We start from the raw sequence: 13,818 nt of genomic DNA on the forward strand, positions 1-13,818 counted from the left end.
TGCAGAGCACGTGCAGCCCCAGAGGGGAGGCCGGTTCCAGCTTCAGAGCACGTGCAGCCCCAGAGGGGGGCCGGCTCCAGCTGCAGAGCACGTGCAGCCCCACGAGGTGGTCTGGCTCCAGCTGCAGAGCACATGCAGTCCCAGAGGGGGGGCCGGCTCCAGCTGCAGAGCACGTGCAGCCCCAGAAGGCGACCGGGTTCAGCTGCAGAGCACGTGCAGCCCCACGAGGGGAGGCCGGCTCCAGCTTCAGAGCACGTGCAGCCCCAGAGGGGAGGCCGGCTCCAGCTTCAGAGCATGTGCAGCCCCAGAGGGGGGCCAGCTCCAGCTGCAGAGCACGTGCAGCCCCAGGAGGGGCGGATCCAGCTGCAGAGCACGTGCAGCCCCAGAGGGGGGGCCAGCTCCAGCTGCAGAGCACGTGCAGCCCCAGAGGGGGGCCGGCTCCAGCTGCAGAACACGTGCAGCCCCAGAGGGGGGCCGGCTCCAGCTGCAGAGCACGTGCAGCCCCAGAGGGGGGGCCGGCTCCAGCTGAAGAGCACGTGCAGCCCCACAAGGGGGGCCGGCTCCAGCTTCAGAGCAAGTGCAGCCACACGAGGAGGGGCCGGCTCCAGCTTCAGAGCACGTGCAGGGCTCCAGCTGCAGAGCGCGTGCAGCCCCACGAGGGGGGCGGCTCCAGCTGCAGAGCACGTGCAGCCCCAGAGGGGGGCCGGCTCCAGCTCCAGAGCACGTGCAGCCCCAGAGGGGGGCCGGCTCCAGCTGCAGAGCACGTGCAGCCCCAGAGGGGGGGGCAGCTCCAGCTGCAGAGCACGTGCAGCCCCAGAGGGGGGGTGGCTCCAGCTGCAGAGCACGTGCAGCACCAGAGGGGTGGGCGGCTCCAGCTGCAGAGCACGTGCAGCCCCATGAGGGGGGGCGGCTCCAGCTGCAGAGCACGTGCAGGCCCAGAGGGGGACCGACTCCAGCTGCAGTGCACGTGCAGCCCCAGGGGGGGCCGGCTCCAGCTGCAGAGCACGTGCAGCCCCACGAGGGGGGGGCAGCTCCAGCTTCAGAGCACGTGCAGCCCCAGAGGGGGGCCGTCACCAGCTGCAGAGCACGTGCAGCCCCAGGGGGGGGCGGCTCCAGCTGCAGAGCTAGTGCAGCCCCAGAGGGGGGGCGGCTCCAGCTGCAGAGCATGTGCAGCCCCAGAGGGGGGGCTCCAGCTGCAGAGCATGTGCAGCCCCAGCAGGGGGGCGGCTCCAGCTGCAGAGCACGTGCAGCCCCAGAGGGGGGGTCGGCTCCAGCTGCAGAGCACGTGCAGCCCCAGAGGGGGGCCGGCTCCAGCTGCAGAGCATGTGCAGCCCCACAAGGGGGGCAGGCTCCAGCTGCAGAGCACGTGCAGCCCCAGACGGGGGCCGGCTTCAGCTGCAGAGCACGTGCAGCCCCAGAGGGGGGCCGGCTACAGCTGCAGAGCATGTGCAGCCCCAGAGGGGGGCCGGCTCCAGCTGCAGAACACGTGCAGCCCCAGAGGGTGGCCGGCCCCAGCTGAAGAGCACGTGCAGCCCCACGAGGGGGGCCGGCTCCAGCTGCAGAGCACGTGCAGCCCCACGAGGGGGGGTGGCTCCAGCTGCAGAGCACGTGCAGCCCCAGAGGGGGGCCGGCTCCAGCTGCAGAGCATGTGCAGCCCCAGAGGGGGGGCGGCTCCAGCTGCAGAGCACGTGCAGCCCCAGAGGGGGGCCGGCTCCAGCTGCAGAGCATGTGCAGCCCCAGCAGGGGGGGCGGCTCCAGCTGCAGAGCACGTGCAGCCCCAGAGGGGGGTCGGCTCCAGCTGCAGAGCACGTGCAGCCCCAGAGGGGGGCCGGCTCCAGCTGCAGAGCATGTGCAGCCCCACAAGGGGGGCCGGCTCCAGCTGCAGAGCACGTGCAGCCCCACATGGGGGTCAGGCTCCAGCTGCAGAGCACGTGCAGCCCCAGGGGGGGGGCCGGCCCAGCTGCAGAGCACGTGCAGCCCCAGAGGGGGGGGGCGGCTACAGGGGCCGGCTCCAGCTACAGAGCACGTGCAGCTCCAGAGGGGGTCCGGCTCCAGCTGCAGAGCACGTGCAGCCACAGAGGGGGGGCCGGCTCCAGCTGCAGAGTACGTGCAGCCCCACGTGGGGGTCCGGCTCCAGCTGCAGAGCACATGCAGCCCCACGAGGGGGGGCTGGCTCCAGCTGCAGAGCACATGCAGCCCTACGAGGGGGGGCCGGCTCCAGCTGCAGAGCACATGCAGCCCTACGAGGGGGGGCCGGCTCCAGCTGCAGAGCACGTGCAGCCCCACAAGGGGGGGCGGCTCCAGCTGCAGAGCACATGCAGCCCCATGAGGGGGGGCCGGCTCCAGCTGCAGAGCACGGGCAGCCCCACGATGGGGGGGCGGCTCCAGCTGCAGAGCACGTGCAGCCCCAGAGGGGGGGCAGCTCCAGCTGCAGAGCACGTGCAGCCCCAGAGGGGGGGCCGACTCCAGCTGCAGAGCACGTGCAGCCCCATGAGGGGGGCCGGCTCCAGCTGCAGAGCACGTGCAGCCCCAGAGGGGGGGCAGCTCCAGCTGCAGAGCACGTGCAGCCCCAGAGGGGGGCCCGACTCCAGCTGCAGAGCACGTGCAGCCCCATGAGGGGGCCGGCTCCAGCTGCAGAGCACGTGCAGCCCCAGAGGGGGGGCCGGCTCCAGCTGCAGAGCAAAGGCAGGCCCTCGAGGGGGGCCAGCTCCAGCTGCAGAGCATGTGCAGCCCCACAAGGGGGGCCGGCTCCAGCTTCAGAGCACGTGCAACCCCACGAGGGGGGTCCGGCTCCAGCTGCAGAGCACGTGCAGCCCCAGAGGGGGCCCAGCTCCAGCTGCAGAGCACGTGCAGCCCCACAAGGGAGGCCGGCTCCAGCTGCAGAGCACGTGCAGCCCCAGAGGGGAGGCCGGCTCCTGCTGCAGAGCACGTGCAGCCCCAGAGGGGGGCCGGCTCCAGCTGCAGAGCTCGAGCAGCCCCAGAGGAGGGGCGGCTCCAGCTGCAGAGCACGTGCAGCCCCAGAGGGGGGCTGGCTCCAGCTGCAGAGCACGTATAGCGCCCCAAAAACTCAAATAAAATAAAATAACGTATGAGAATATGTCCCAGCATATCAAATAACATTTAGTACACAGCAACAGGAGATGGGGGGTAAAGGTGCATAACCAGGACAATGCACAAGGAGGCTGCAGGCAATGCCCTCTGGTGGGAAGTAAAGGTGCATAACCAGGACAATGCACAAGGAGGCTGCTGGCAATGCCCTTTGGTGGGAAGTAAAGGTGCATAACCAGGACAATGCACAAGGAGGCTGCAGGCAATGCCCTCTGGTGGGAATTAAAGGTGAAGAACGCAGGACAATGCACAAGGAGGCTGCTGGCAATGCCCTCTGCTGGGAAGTAAACGTGCATAACCAGGACAATGCACAAGGAAGCTGCAGGCAATGCCCTCTGGAGGGAAGAAAACGTGCATAACCAGGACAATGCACAAGGAGACCTGCAGGCAATGCCCTCTGCTGGGAGGTAAACGTGCATAACCAGGACAATGCACAAGGAGGCTGCAGGCAATGCCCTCTGGTGGGAAGTAAAGGTGCATAACCAGGACAATGCACAAGAGGATGCAGGCAATGCCCTCTGTTGGGAAGTAAAGGTGCATAACCAGGACAATGCACAAGGAGGCTGCAGGCAAAGCCTTCTGGTGGGAAGTACAGGTGCATAACCAGGACAACGCACAAGGAGACCTGCAGGCAATGCCCTCTGCTGGGAAGTAAACGTGCATAACCAGGACAATGCACAAGGAGGCTGCAGGCAATGCCCTCTTTTGGAAAGTAAAGGTGCATAACCAGGACAATGCACAAGGAGGCTGCAGGCAATGCCCTCTGGAGGGAAGAAAAGGTGCATAACCAGGACAATGCACATGGAGATCTGCAGGCAATGCCCTCTGCTGGGAAGTAAACGTGCATAACCAGGACTATGCACAAGGAGGCTGCAGGCAATGCCCTCTTTTGGAAAGTAAAGGTGCATAACCAGGACAATGCACAAGGAGGCTGCAGGCAATGCCCTCTGGAGGGAAGTAAACGTGCATAACCAGGACAATGCACAAGGTGGCTGCAGGCTATGCCCTCTGGTGGGAAGTAAACGTGCATAACCAGGACAATGCACAAGGTGGCTGCAGGCAATGCCCTCTGGTGGGAAGTAAACGTGCATAACCAGGACAATGCACAAGGAGGCTGCAGGCTATGCCCTCTGGTAGGAAGTAAACGTGCATAACCAGGACAATGCACAAGGTGGCTGCAGGCAATGCCCTCGGGTGGGAAGTAAACGTGCATAACCAGTAGGATGCACAAGGAGGCTGCAGGCAATGTCTTCTGGTGGGAAGTAAATGTGCATAACACAGGACAATGCACAAGGAGGCTGCGGGCAATGCCTTCTGGTGGGAAGTAAAGGTGCATAACCAGGACAATGCACAAGGAGACTGCAGGCAAAGCCCTCTGGTGAGAAGTAAAGGTGCATAACCAGGACAATGCACAAGGAGGCTGCGGGCAATGCCATGTGGTGGGAAGTAAAGGTGCATAACCAGGACAATGCACAAGGAGGCTGCAGGCAATGCCCTCTGCTGGGAAGTAAAGGTGCATAACCAGGACAATGCACAAGGAGGCTGCAGGCAATGCCCTCTGGTGGGAAGTAAAGGTGCATAACCAGGACAATGCACAAGGAGGCTGCAGGCAATGCCCTCTGGTGGGAAGTAAAGGTGCATAACCAGGACAATGCACAAGGAGGCTGCAGGCAATGCCCTCTGGTGGGAATTAAAGGTGCATGAACCAGGACAATGCACAAGGAGGCTGCAGGCAATGCCCTCTGATGGGAAGTAAAGGTGCATAATGCAGGACAATGCACAAGGAGGCCTGCAGGCAATGCCCCCTGGTGGAAAGTAAAGGTGCATAACCAGGACAATGCACAAGGAGGCTGCAGGCAATGCCCTCTGGTGGGAAGTAAAGGTGCATAACAAGGACAATGCAGAAGGAGGCTGCAGGCAATGTCCTCTGTTGGGACGTAAAAGTGCATAACCAGGACAATGCACAAGGAGGCTGCAGGCAATGCCCTCTGGTGGGAAGTAAAGGAGCATAACCAGGACAATGCACAAGGAGGCATGCAGGCAATGCCCTCTGTTGGGAAGTAAAGGTGCATAACGCAGGACAAGGCACAAGGAGACTGCAGGCAATGCCCTCTGTTGGGAAGTCAAGGTGCATAACCAGGACACTGCACAAGGAGGCTGCAGGCAATGCCCTCTGCTGGGAAGTAAAGGTGCATAACGCAGGACAATGCACAAGGAGGTTGAAGGCAATGCCCTCTGTTGGGAAGTAAAGGTGCATGATGCAGGACAATGCACAAGGAGGCTGCAGGCAGTGCTCTCTGGTGGGAAGTAAAGGTGCATAACGCAGGACAATGAACAAGGTGGCTGCAGGCAATGCCCTTCGGTGGGAAGTAAAGGTGCATAACCAGGACAATGCACAAGGAGGCTGCAGGCAATGCCCTCTGCTGGGAAGTAAAGGTGCATAACCAGGACAATGCACAAGGAGGATGCAGGCAATGCACTCTGGTGGGAAGTAAAGGTGCATAACTAGGACAATACACAAGGAGGCTGCAGGCAATGCCCTCTGCTGAGAAGTAAAGGTGCATATCCAGGACAATGCACAAGGAGGCTGCAGGCAATGCCCTCTGGTGGGAAGTAAAGGTGCATAACCAGGACAATGCACAAAGAGGCCTGCAGGCAAAGCCCTCTGTTGGGAAGTAAAGATGCATAACCAGGACAATGCACAAGGTGGCTGCAGGCAATGCCCTCTGTTGGGAAGTAAAGGTGCATAACCAGGACAATGCACAAGGAAGCTGCAGGCAATGCACTCTGGTGGGAATTAAAGGTGCATAACCAGGACAATGCACAAGGAGGCTGCAGGCAATGCCCTCTTTTTGAAAGTAAAGGTGCATAACCAGGACAATGCACAAGGAAGCTGCAGGCAATGCCCTCTGGAGGGAAGAAAACGTGCATAACCAGGACAATGCACAAGGAGGCATGCAGGCAATGCCCTCTGTTGGGAAGTAAAGGTGCATAACCAGAGCAATGCACAAGGAGGCTGCAGGCAATACCCTCTGATGGGAGGTAAAGGAGCATAACCAGGACAATGCACAAGGAGGCTGCAGGCAATGCCCTCTGCTGGGAAGTAAAGGTGCATAACCAGGACAATGCACAAGGAGGCTGCAGGCAATGCGCTCTGGTGGGAAGTAAAGGTGCATAACCAGGACAATGCACAAGGAGGCCTGCAGGCAAAGCCCTCTGTTGGGAAGTAAAGGTGCATAACCAAGACAATGCACAAGGAGGCTGCAGGAAATGCCCTCTGGTGGGAGGTAAAGGAGCATAACCAGGACAATGCACAAGGAGGCATGCAGGCAATGCCCTCTGTTGGGAAGTAAAGGTGCATAATGCAAGACGATGCACAAGGAGGCTGCAGGCAATGCCCTTTGCTGGGAAGTAAAGGTGCATAACCAGGACAATGCACAAGGAGGCTGCAGGCAATACCCTCTGGTGGGAGGTAAAGGAGCATAACCAGGACAATGCACAAGGAGGCTGCAGGCAATACCCTCTGGTGGGAGGTAAAGGAGCATAACCAGGACAATGCACAAGGAGGCATGCAGGCAATGCCCTCTGTTGGGAATTAAAGGTGCATAACCAGGACAATGCACAAGGAGGCTGCAGGCAATGCCCTCTGCTTGGAAGTAAACGTGCATAACCAGGACAATGCACAAGGATGCCTGCAGGCAATGCCCTCTGGTGGGAAATAAACGTGCATAACCATGACAATGCACAAGGAGGCTGCAGGCAATGCCCTCTGCTTGGAAGTAAACGTGCATAACCAGGACAATGCACAAGGAGGCTGTAGGCAATGGCTTCTGGTGGGAAGTAAAGGTGCATAACGCAGGACAATGCACAAGGAGGCTGCAGGCAATGCCCTCTTTTGGAAAGTAAAGGTGCATAACCAGGATAATGCACAAGGAGGCTGCAGGCAATACCCTCTGTTGGGAAGTCAAGGTGCATAACCAGTGCAATGCAAAGGAGGCCTGCGGGCAATGCCATCTGGTGGGAAGTAAAGGTGCATAACCAGGACAATGCACAAGGAGGCTGCAGGCAAAGCCTTCTGGAGGGAACTAAACGTGCATAACCAGGACAATGCACAAGGTGGCTGCAGGAAATGCCCTCTGGTGGGAAATAAACGTGCATAACCAGGACAATGCACAAGGAGGCTGCAGGCAATGCCCTCTGCTTGGAAGTAAACGTGCATAACCAGGACAATGCACAAGGAGGCTGTAGGCAATGGCCTCTGGTGGGAAGTAAAGGTGCATAACGCAGGACAATGCACAAGGAGGCTGCAGGCAATGCCCTCTTTTGGAAAGTAAAGGTGCATAACCAGGACAATGCACAAGGAGGCTGCAGGCAATACCCTCTGTTGGGAAGTCAAGGTGCATAACCAGTGCAATGCAAAGGAGGCTGCAGGCAATGCCCTATGTTGGGAAGTAAAGGTGCATAACCAGGACAATGCACAAGGAGGCTGCAGGCAAAGCCTTCTGGAGGGAACTAAACGTGCATAACCAGGACAATGCACAAGGTGGCTGCAGGCAATGCCCTCTGGTGGGAAGTAAACGTGCATAACCAGGACAATGCACAAGGAGGCTGCAGGCAATGCCCTCTGTTGGGAAGTAAAGGTGCATAACGCAGGACAATGCACAAGGTGGCTGCAGGCAATGCCCTCGGGTGGGAAGTAAACGTGCATAACCAGTAGGATGCACAAGGAGGCTGCAGGCAATGTCTTCTGGTGGGAAGTAAAGGTGCATAACACAGGACAATGCACAAGGAGGCTGCGGGCAATGCCTTCTGGTGGGAAGTAAAGGTGCATAACCAGGACAATGCACAAGGAGACTGCAGGCAAAGCCCTCTGGTGAGAAGTAAAGGTGCATAACCAGGACAATGCACAAGGAGGCTGCGGGCAATGCCATGTGGTGGGAAGTAAAGGTGCATAACCAGGACAATGCACAAGGAGGCTGCAGGCAATGCCCTCTGCTGGGAAGTAAAGGTGCATAACCAGGACAATGCACAAGGAGGCTGCAGGCAATGCCCTCTGATGGGAAGAAAAGGTGCATAACCAGGGCAATGCACAAGGAGGCTGCAGGCAATGCCCTCTGATGGGAAGCAGAGGTGCATAACCAGGACAATGCACAAGGAGGCTGCAGGCAATGCCCTCTGTTGGGAAGTAAAGATGCATAACCAGGACAATGCACAAGGAGGCTGCAGGCAATGCCCTCTGGTGGGAAGTAAAGGTGCATAACCAGGACAATGCACAAGAAGGCTGCTGGCAATGCCCTCTGGTGGGAAGTAAAGGTGCATAACCAGGACAATGCACAAGGAGGCTGCAGGCAATGCCCTCTGGTGGGAAGTAAAGGTGCATAACCAGGACAATGCACAAGGAGGCTGCAGGCAAAGCCTTCTGGTGGGAAGTACAGGTGCATAACCAGGACACTGCACCAGGAGACCTGCAGGCAATGCCCTCTGCTGGGAAGTAAACATGCATAACCAGGACAATGCACAAGGAGGCTTCAGGCAATGCCCTCTTTTGGAAAGTAAAGGTACATAACCAGGACAATGCACAAGGTGGCTGCAGGCAATGCCCTCTGGAGGGAAGAAAACGTGCATAACCAGGACAATGCACAAGGAGACCTGCAGGCAATGCCCTCCGCTAGGAAGTAAACGTGCATAACCAGGACAATGCACAAGGAGGCTGCAGGCAATGCCCTCTGGTGGGAAGTAAAGGTGCATAACCAGGACAATACACAAGGAGGCTGCAGGCAATGCCCTATGTTGGGAAGTAAAGGTGCATAACCAGGACACTGCACAAGGAGGCTGCAGGCAAAGCCTTCTGGAGGGAACTAAACGTGCATAACCAGGACAATGCACAAGGTGGCTGCAGGCTATGCCCTCTGGTGGGAAGTAAACGTCCATAACCAGGACAATGCACAAGGTGGCTGCAGGCAATGCCCTCTAGTGGGAAGTAAAGGTGCATAACGCAGGACAATGCACAAGGTGGTTGCAGGCAATGCCCTCTGTTGGGAAGTAAAGGTGCATAACGCAGGACAATGCACAAGGTGGCTGCAGGCAATCCCTCTGTTGGGAAGTAAAGGTGCATAACCAGGACAATGCACAAGGAGGCTGCAGGCAATGCCCTCTGGTGGGAAGTAAAGGTGCATAACCAGGACAATGCACAAGGAGGCTGCTGGCAATGCCCTTTGGTGGGAAGTAAAGGTGCATAACCAGGACAATGCACAAGGAGGCTGCAGGCAATGCCCTCTGGTGGGAATTAAAGGTGAATAACGCAGGACAATGCACAAGGAGGCTGCTGGCAATGCCCTCTGCTGGGAAGTAAACATGCATAACCAGGACAATGCACAAGGAGGCTGCAGGCAATGCCCTCTTTTTGAAAGTAAAGGTGCATAACCAGGACAATGCACAAGGAAGCTGCAGGCAATGCCCTCTGGAGGGAAGAAAACGTGCATAACCAGGACAATGCACAAGGAGACCTGCAGGCAATGCCCTCTGCTGGGAGGTAAACGTGCATAACCAGGACAATGCACAAGGAGGCTGCAGGCAATGCCCTCTGGTGGGAAGTAAAGGTGCATAACCAGGACAATGCACAAGAGGATGCAGGCAATGCCCTCTGTTGGGAAGTAAAGGTGCATAACCAGGACAATGCACAAGGAGGCTGCAGGCAAAGCCTTCTGGTGGGAAGTACAGGTGCATAACCAGGACAACGCACAAGGAGACCTGCAGGCAATGCCCTCTGCTGGGAAGTAAACGTGCATAACCAGGACAATGCACAAGGAGGCTGCAGGCAATGCCCTCTTTTGGAAAGTAAAGGTGCATAACCAGGACAATGCACAAGGAGGCTGCAGGCAATGCCCTCTGGAGGGAAGAAAAGGTGCATAACCAGGACAATGCACAAGGAGATCTGCAGGCAATGCCCTCTGCTGGGAAGTAAACGTGCATAACCAGGACTATGCACAAGGAGGCTGCAGGCAATGCCCTCTTTTGGAAAGTAAAGGTGCATAACCAGGACAATGCACAAGGAGGCTGCAGGCAATGCCCTCTGGAGGGAAGTAAACGTGCATAACCAGGACAATGCACAAGGTGGCTGCAGGCTATGCCCTCTGGTGGGAAGTAAACGTGCATAACCAGGACAATGCACAAGGTGGCTGCAGGCAATGCCCTCTGGTGGGAAGTAAACGTGCATAACCAGGACAATGCACAAGGAGGCTGCAGGCAATGCCCTCTGTTGGGAAGTAAAGGTGCATAACGCAGGACAATGCACAAGGTGGCTGCAGGCAATGCCCTCGGGTGGGAAGTAAACGTGCATAACCAGTAGGATGCACAAGGAGGCTGCAGGCAATGTCTTCTGGTGGGAAGTAAAGGTGCATAACACACGACAATGCACAAGGAGGCTGCGGGCAATGCCTTCTGGTGGGAAGTAAAGGTGCATAACCAGGACAATGCACAAGGAGACTGCAGGCAAAGCCCTCTGGTGAGAAGTAAAGGTGCATAACCAGGACAATGCACAAGGAGGCTGCGGGCAATGCCATGTGGTGGGAAGTAAAGGTGCATAACCAGGACAATGCACAATGAGGCTGCAGGCAATGCCCTCTGCTGGGAAGTAAAGGTGCATAACCAGGACAATGCACAAGGAGGCTGCAGGCAATGCCCTCTGGTGGGAAGTAAAGGTGCATAACCAGGACAATGCACAAGGAGGCTGCAGGCAATGCCCTCTGGTGGGAAGTAAAGGTGCATAACCAGGACAATGCACAAGGAGGCTGCAGGCAATGCCCTCTGGTGGGAATTAAAGGTGCATGAACCAGGACAATGCACAAGGAGGCTGCAGGCAATGCCCTCTGATGGGAAGTAAAGGTGCATAATGCAGGACAATGCACAAGGAGGCCTGCAGGCAATGCCCTCTGGTGGAAAGTAAAGGTGCATAACCAGGACAATGCACAAGGAGGCTGCAGGCAATGCCCTCTGGTGGGAAGTAAAGGTGCATAACAAGGACAATGCAGAAGGAGGCTGCAGGCAATGTCCTCTGTTGGGAAGTAAAAGTGCATAACCAGGACAATGCACAAGGTGGCTGCAGGCTATGCCCTCTGGTGGGAAGTAAACGTGCATAACCAGGACAATGCACAAGGTGGCTGCAGGCAATGCCCTCTGGTGGGAAGTAAACGTGCATAACCAGGACAATGCACAAGGAGGCTGCAGGAAATGCCCTCTGTTGGGAAGTAAAGGTGCATAACGCAGGACAATGCACAAGGTGGCTGCAGGCAATGCCCTCGGGTGGGAAGTAAACGTGCATAACCAGTAGGATGCACAAGGAGGTTGCAGGCAATGTCTTCTGGTGGGAAGTAAAGGTGCATAACACACGACAATGCACAAGGAGGCTGCGGGCAATGCCTTCTGGTGGGAAGTAAAGGTGCATAACCAGGACAATGCACAAGGAGACTGCAGGCAAAGCCCTCTGGTGAGAAGTAAAGGTGCATAACCAGGACAATGCACAAGGAGGCTGCGGGCAATGCCATGTGGTGGGAAGTAAAGGTGCATAACCAGGACAATGCACAAGGAGGCTGCAGGCAATGCCCTCTGCTGGGAAGTAAAGGTGCATAACCAGGACAATGCACAAGGAGGCTGCAGGCAATGCCCTCTGGTGGGAAGTAACGGTGCATAACCAGGACAATGCACAAGGAGGCTGCAGGCAATGCCCTCTGGTGGGAAGTAAAGGTGCATAACCAGGACAATGCACAAGGAGGCTGCAGGCAATGCCCTCTGGTGGGAATTAAAGGTGCATGAACCAGGACAATGCACAAGGAGGCTGCAGGCAATGCCCTCTGATGGGAAGTAAAGGTGCATAATGCAGGACAATGCACAAGGAGGCCTGCAGGCAATGCCCTCTGGTGGAAAGTAAAGGTGCATAACCAGGACAATGCACAAGGAGGCTGCAGGCAATGCCCTCTGGTGGGAAGTAAAGGTGCATAACAAGGACAATGCAGAAGGAGGCTGCAGGCAATGTCCTCTGTTGGGAAGTAAAAGTGCATAACCAGGACAATGCACAAGGAGGCTGCAGGCAATGCCCTCTGGTGGGAAGTAAAGGAGCATAACCAGGACAATGCACAAGGAGGCATGCAGGCAATGCCCTCTGTTGGGAAGTAAAGGTGCATAACGCAGGACAATGCACAAGGAGACTGCAGGCAATGCCCTCTGTTGGGAAGTCAAGGTGCATAACCAGGACACTGCACAAGGAGGCTGCAGGCAATGCCCTCTGGTGGGAAGTAAAGGTGCATAATGCAGGACAATGCACAAGGAGGTTGAAGGCAATGCCCTCTGTTGGGAAGTAAAGGTGCATGATGCAGGACAATGCACAAGGAGGCTGCAGGCAATGCTCTCTGGTGGGAAGTAAAGGTGCATAACGCAGGACAATGAACAAGGTGGCTGCAGGCAATGCCCTCTGGTGGGAAGTAAAGGTGCATAACCAAAACAATGCACAAGGAGGCTGCAGGCAATGCCCTCTGCTGGGTAGTAAAGGTGCATAACCAGGACAATGCACAAGGAGGCTGCAGGCAATGCACTCTGGTGGGAAGTAAAGGTGCATAACTAGGACAATACACAAGGAGGCTGCAGGCAATGCCCTCTGCTGAGAAGTAAAGGTGCATAACCAGGACAATGCACAAGGAGGCTGCAGGCAATGCCCTCTGGTGGGAAGTAAAGGTGCATAACCAGGACAATGCACAAAGAGGCCTGCAGGCAAAGCCCTCTGTTGGGAAGTAAAGATGCATAACCAGGACAATGCACAAGGAGGCTGCAGGCAATGCCCTCTGTTGGGAAGTCAAGGTGCATAACCAGGACACTGCACAAGGAGGCTGCAGGCAATGCCCTCTGGTGGGAAGTAAAGGTGCATAATGCAGGACAATGCACAAGGAGGTTGAAGGCAATGCCCTCTGTTGGGAAGTAAAAGTGCATAACCAGGACAATGCACAAGGAGGCTGCAGGCAATGCCCTCTGGTGGGAAGTAAAGGAGCATAACCAGGACAATGCACAAGGAGGCATGCAGGCAATGCCCTCTGTTGGGAAGTAAAGGTGCATAACGCAGGACAATGCACAAGGAGACTGCAGGCAATGCCCTCTGTTGGGAAGTCAAGGTGCATAACCAGGACACTGCACAAGGAGGCTGCAGGCAATGCCCTCTGGTGGGAAGTAAAGGTGCATAATGCAGGACAATGCACAAGGAGGTTGAAGGCAATGCCCTCTGTTGGGAAGTAAAGGTGCATGATGCAGGACAATGCACAAGGAGGCTGCAGGCAATGCTCTCTGGTGGGAAGTAAAGGTGCATAACGCAGGACAATGAACAAGGTGGCTGCAGGCAATGCCCTCTGGTGGGAAGTAAAGGTGCATAACCAGGACAATGCACAAGGAGGCTGCAGGCAATGCCCTCTGCTGGGAAGTAAAGGTGCATAACCAGGACAATGCACAAGGAGGCTGCAGGCAATGCACTCTGGTGGGAAGTAAAGGTGCATAACTAGGACAATACACAAGGAGGCTGCAGGCAATGCCCTCTGCTGAGAAGTAAAGGTGCATAACCAGGACAATGCACAAGGAGGCTGCAGGCAATGCCCTCTGGTGGGAAGTAAAGGTGCATAACCAGGACAATGCACAAAGAGGCCTGCAGGCAAAGCCCTCTGTTGGGAAGTAAAG

The 13,818-nt window shown here is 56.8% G+C and overlaps 1 protein-coding gene across 1 annotated transcript in view; it reads right to left on the bottom strand.

Moving 5' to 3' along the window:
* LOC144805640 (uncharacterized) overlaps positions 1 to 13,818 on the bottom strand; it is a 357,642-nt gene that overhangs the window by 57,634 nt on the left and 286,190 nt on the right. The window lies entirely within an intron of this gene.

The sequence above is a fragment of the Lissotriton helveticus genome (genome assembly GCF_964261635.1).
Source record: "Lissotriton helveticus chromosome 1_1 unlocalized genomic scaffold, aLisHel1.1 SUPER_1_unloc_17, whole genome shotgun sequence".
Taxonomy (NCBI): Eukaryota; Metazoa; Chordata; class Amphibia; order Caudata; family Salamandridae; genus Lissotriton; species Lissotriton helveticus.